Source organism: Phyllobates terribilis, unplaced genomic scaffold, assembly GCF_046119375.1.
Source record: "Phyllobates terribilis strain yellow unplaced genomic scaffold, ASM4611937v1 Scaffold_3__8_contigs__length_932513732, whole genome shotgun sequence".
In the NCBI taxonomy this organism is placed as follows: Eukaryota; Metazoa; Chordata; class Amphibia; order Anura; family Dendrobatidae; genus Phyllobates; species Phyllobates terribilis.
In genome coordinates, this window is record NW_027362763.1 from 674,488,472 (window position 1) to 674,494,366 (window position 5,895).

General features: G+C 44.8%; 1 long non-coding RNA gene across 1 annotated transcript; it reads left to right on the plus strand.

Moving 5' to 3' along the window:
• The first annotated feature begins 309 nt into the window (after positions 1-309).
• LOC141258275 (uncharacterized) lies at positions 310-2,136 on the plus strand. The gene is made up of 3 exons (XR_012318262.1): positions 310-400; positions 1,246-1,353; positions 2,039-2,136. It is a non-coding gene; the product is annotated as an uncharacterized lncRNA (long non-coding RNA).
• Positions 2,137-5,895: the final 3,759 nt, after the last annotated feature.

The window sequence follows — 5,895 nt, forward strand, 5'->3', positions numbered from 1 at the left end:
TGCCCGCGCCCCGTCGCCTTCTTGCCTCTGCCCTCACCTTCTCGCCTCTGCCCGCGCCCCCTCGCCTGTTCGCCTCTGCCCGCGCCTTCTCGCCTCTGCCCGCGCCCCCTCGCCTTCTCGCCTCTGCCCGCGCCCCGTCGCCTTCTCTCCTCCGCCCGCGCCCCGTCGCCTTCTCGCCTCCGCCCGCGCCCCCTCGCCTTCTCTCCTCTGCCCGCACCCCGTCGCCTTCTCTCCTCTGCCCGCGCCCCCTCGCCTTCTCTCCTCTGCCCGCGCCGTGCCCCTTCCTCACTAGTGTTATTTGCTTTCCTTAGATTTGCTTTCTGACAACATTGTGCTTTCGCTGACCCACGCTGCAGCCGCAGAGGTCGTCCTGAAGATCATCTCGGAGTGTTACCCCCAGGTAATAATAAATACTATTAATTACAGCCCCATCTGTGACCTGAGCAGATCCACACTAGGCTATGCCACTGGAGATCCTTGGGGACCTTGCTGGGACCCCCACAATCTTTTTTTGTCACTCTTGGGCTAATGATACATGGGGTAAGAACCAGCGCCCCCCTGTCCATAGGCTGCTTGTGAAATTCTCTATCTATATATATAATTGTCTGTCCGTCCGTCCGTCCGTCCAGGAAATCCCGCGTCGCTCATTGGTCCGGCAGCGGCCAATCAGTGCCGCGGGATTTCTGGAAAAAGATTGCGGCCGTTAGCGGCTCATCTGCGGGACGGAGCTCAGCGGCGATGCAGCCGGGAGATGACCGGCGCGAGGCGCTCATCTCCCGGCCGGCAACAGCAGAAGGAACCCGACCGCCGGACCCATCTGCGGGACGGAGATGCAGCCGCTCCCCGGTCCTCACCAAGACGATTCGATGATTGGTCGCGGTCTTCGGACCCGACCAATCACTGATCTTAGCGCAAAACTTAAACACCGCTGTGCTGATTGGTCGCCGACGCTGCCCGCGACCAATCACCGATTTGGGCGCCAAATTTAAATATCGGCCGCGACCAATCACCACAGCGGTGTTTAAATGTGGAGCCAAGATCGGTGATTGGTCGCGAACAATAAGCACTATTGTCGCCAAATTTAAACACCTCTTTGCTGATTGGTCGCGGTCGCGACTAATCAGCGATTTTGGTGCCAAATTTAAACACCGCACTGCTGATTGCACCCGGTCGGCCGCATACCTATTCTAGAATACCCGATGCACTAGAATCGGGCCACCATCTAGTATATATATATTTTTGTAGCTTCAGTCTTTGGACCTGAGTTGTCGTCGTCTCTCCAAGCTGACTGGTTTTGCTCATCTCTTCTACCTGACCCGGCACCTGCAGAGTCTGAACCTCTCCTATAACGAGGTACGTCGCCTCCTTGCGCAGGGATCGGGTCTGCTGCCGTCGTGACGTCTTTTCCGATTACCCCGTATATGCCATCGATCGTGGGGTACCGGTGGGTAACAGTGGCAGTCAGTGGCTTCCTGAAGACCCCCATCCTGCCATCTCTGTACATCTGTGTTCCCAGTATAGTACAAGCGATCAAACAGTCGCAGAGTCCAGGGCAAAAATAAGTAAAAATTTATTTAAAAAACCCATAATTTTCATTTGTCTCGCTTTTCCCAATTAAAAACTAAAGAAATTAAAAAAAAAAAAATAAAAAGAAAAATTGGTATATCGAATCCGTAAAACTCCATCCTATGAAAATATAAAGAACCCAAATTGTAAACCGTTTAAAAAAATTAAAACCAAAATAATTGAATTTTCGATCGCTGCACTTCTCAAAAATGGAATAAAAAACAATTGATCAAAATGGTATGAATAAAAATACAAAAAGACCCTCACCCAGCCCCAGCAACAGAAAAAGTTACAAGTCCCAAAAATGGAGGAATAGAAAGCCCATACTCATCCTGGGAAAAAAAAAGCCCAGGCCATATAGACGGAACAATAAAATGGTTTGTGGCTCTTGGAAGAAGGCGAGAAACAAACAAATCTCTCTGTTTTCTGGTGGTAGCTGGTGACGGGAACATGTTCTTTTTTAGCTTTGCAGAGTTGAAGAGCTGGATCTGATCCACAACCTGGAGCTGAGAGAGCTGTGGCTGGAGGGAAACCCTCTGCACGGGGCGGTGGAAAGCTTCTCCGCCTGCTACAGGTGCCCGCACCTCTCTGCTATTACATTATTAAACAAATGCAAATCACCGATTCAATGCTTTTTTTTTTCTTTTTTTGTGTTGCACAGATTGGTAACTTATTTTCCCACCATTGAAAAACTAGTAAGTATACACCTAGGAAGACTGTAAAGCATCAACTGTATCCTAAAAAAAGGGGTATTCCCATCTCCAAGATTCTATCCCACTATGTAGTAGGTGTAATAATAATATTAGCAAATACCTCCAATTAAAATTGTAGTATTGTTCTTCTGATTAGCTATGTCGCTTACCCCATGTGCACTGCATTGTAGTAGTTTAGGTATCCATGATTACGACCACTAACAACTGTCGCTATGAGTGGTCGTGACCATAGATACCTAAGCTACTACAATGCCCTGCACATAGGGTAAGTGACATAGTGAATCAGAAGAACTATATTGTATTCTAATTGGAGGTATTTTCGAATATTACTATTAGATCTACTACATATTGCGGTAGGATCTTGGAAATAGGCTGTATCTTTGCCTTTAAAAGGATAGTTCAATCTGCTGCATGGTGCGCTACCCCGTGTACCCCAGCTTTATAACTTTCCCCCTGTGAGCCTTCCATCATACCAGTCACCTTTCCTGTCCTGTATTATATCCGCTGTCTCCATTCTTGCAGGAAGAACAGTTTTTTAAAGAGAATCTATTTTTTGAGCCAGAAGAACCCCAACCTCTCCCACAGGCAAAGGGAAGTTGTATTCTTCTTTCACTTTAACCCCTTTACCCCCGAGGGTGGTTTGCACGTTAATGACCCGGTCAATTTTTACAATTCTGACCACTGTCACTTTATGAGGTAATTACTCTGGAACGCTTCCACGGATCCCCCTGATTCTGAGATTGTTTTTTCGTGACATATTGTACTTCATGATTGTGGTAAAATTTCTTCGATATCACTTGCGTTTATATGTGGAAAAAACAGAAATTTGGCGAAAATTTTGAAAATTTTGCAATTTTCAAAATTTGAACTTTTATGCCCTTAAATCAGAGAGATATGTCACACAAAAGAGTTAATGAATAACAGTTCCCACATGTCTACTTTACATCAGCACAATTTTGGAACCAAAATTTTTTTTTGTTAGGGAGCTATAAGGGTTAAAAGTTGACCAGCGATTTCTCATTTTTCCAACAAAATTTACAAAACCATTTTTTTAGGGACCACATCACATTTGAAGTCACTTTGAGAGGTCTATATGACAGAAAATACCCCAAAGTAACAACATTCTAAAAACTGCACCCCTCAAGGTGCTGAAAACCACATTCAAGAAGTTTATTAACCCTTCAGGTGCTTCACAGGAATTTTTGGAATGTGGAAGAAAAAAATGAACATTTAACTTTTTTCACAAAAATGTTACTTTAGACCCAATTTTTTTTATTTTCGCAGGGGTAACAGGAAAAAATGGACCCCAAAATTTGTTGTGCAATTTCCTCTGGGCACGCAGATACCCCATATGTGGGGAAAAATCACTGTTTGGGCGCACGGCAGGGCTCGGAATGGAAGGAGCGCCATTTGACTTTTTGATTGTAAAATTTGCTTGAATAATTAGCGGATGCCATGTTGCGTTTGGAGAGCCCCTGATGTGCCTAAACAGTGGAAACCCCCCACAAGTGACCCCATTTTGGAAACTAGACCCCCAAAGGCACCTATCTAGATGCATAGTGAGCACTTGGAACCCCTAGGTGCTTCACAAATTGATTCGTAAAAATGAAAAAGTAGAAAAAAAACACTTTTTCATTTTTACGAATCAATTTGTGAAGCACCTGGGGATTCCAAGTGCTCACTATGCATCTAGATAGGTGCCTTGGGTGGTCTAGTTTCCAAAATGGAGTCACTTGTGGGGGAGCTCCAATGTTTAGGCTCACGGGCTCTCCAAACGCAACATGGTGTCCGCTAACAATTTGAGCTGATTTTCCATTCAATTTGTTAGCGGACACCATGTCGCATTTGGAGAGCCCCTGATGTGCCTAAACTGTGAAGCTCCCCCACAAGTGACGCCATTTTGGAAACTATACCCCTCAAGGATTTTATTAAGGGGTATAGTGAACATTTTGAACCCAGAGGTACGACACAGAATTTGATAACATTAGGTCATCATATTGAATAAGTTGTCATTACTCTTGAGCGCAAGTGCTCGCTACTTGAGTTTGCATCAGGTACTCAGGTATGCACCATGTATCACGGGTGCTCAAGTGAAATGCTCGAGTCCCCGCCCGCATGTTTCACGGTTATTTGACACCCCAAAAAAAACATGCGGGGATTGCTCGTGCATGGCAGGCAATCCCCGCGAGGTTTTTTTGGCCGTGAAGCATATTGGACGGAGACTCGAGCACCCGCAATACTCAGTGCATACCCGAGCAACCGATGCAAACTCAAGTAGCGAGCACTTGCGTTCAACACTAGTCGCCATATCGTCATCTTTTTTTTACTTTTGAAAAAAAAAAAAACATCCCCAACCCTAACATTAGCACAACCCCAACCCCAGCCCTAGCGTTTATTTTTTATCTAGTTTTTGCATCACCATATTTTGGCCGACAGAGTCATGTGACGGCTTGTTTTTTGCGGGATGAGTTGACGTTGTTATTGGTGCCATTTTCAGGCATGTGACATTTTTTGATCGCTTTCTATTCCAGCTTTTGGGAGGCAGAATAAACAAAAACCAACAATTCAGGATTTGTTTTTTGTTTTTTTTTTTATTCTGCTCCGGGTGTGGTAAAATTGATAAGGTAGCTTTATTCTTCAGGTCAGTAGGTTTACAGCGGTACCACATTTATATTGTTTTTTATGTTTTGGCGCTTTTACACAATAAAAGCTATTTTATAGAAAAAATTATTTTTTTGCATCGCTTTATTCTGAGAGCTGTAGCTTTTTGATTTTTCGGCTGATGGAGCTGTATGGCGGCTTGTTTTTTGCGGGACAAGATGACGTTTTTATCGGTACCATTTTTATTTATATTCATCTTTTTGATCGCGTGTTATTCCATTTTTTGTTTGGCGGTATGATGATAAAGCATTGTTTTTTGCTTTGTTTTTTATTTTTATTTTTTTACCGTGTTCACTGAAGGGGTTAACTAGTGGAACAGTTTTATAGGCCAGGTCGTTACAGACGCGGCGATACCAAATATGTGTACTTTTATTGTTTTTTGTTTTTTTTCATAATAATATTTATTGATGGGTACATTATATTTTTATTTTTAGTGGATTATTTTTTTTAGATTTTTTTAAATATTTTTACAATCTTTTTTTTATTTATTTTTTCACTTTCTGGGAGTTTTTACACTTTTTTTACTTTGTCCCACTGTGGGACTTTCACTTTTTTTATTCTGATCGCCTGCACAGCATAGGGATGGAGCACCATCCCTGTGCCGTGCAGGCAGTCAGCGCTGGACAGGGAGAAGATAGTTTGGAGATGCACTGCGCATGTCCAAACAATCTTCCTGCTGTCTGGTGACCCAGATGTTGTCATGACGACATCGGGTCGTCATGGCAACACCCGGGAAGCCGCGGCAGACAGCGCTGGAGGCCGGAAGAGGAGGTGAGTATACCGATTACCTCCCCTTGCCTCCGCAATGCTGCGATCGACTTCGATCGCAGCATTGTGGGGGTTAATGTGCTGGGGGCGGTGCGGGACTGCTCCCTGCACATTGTCACAGCTGACACCCGGTACTATCAGCTGACACCCGGTGGCGATCGCGCCCGCACAGCCTGTGTGCGCGCGC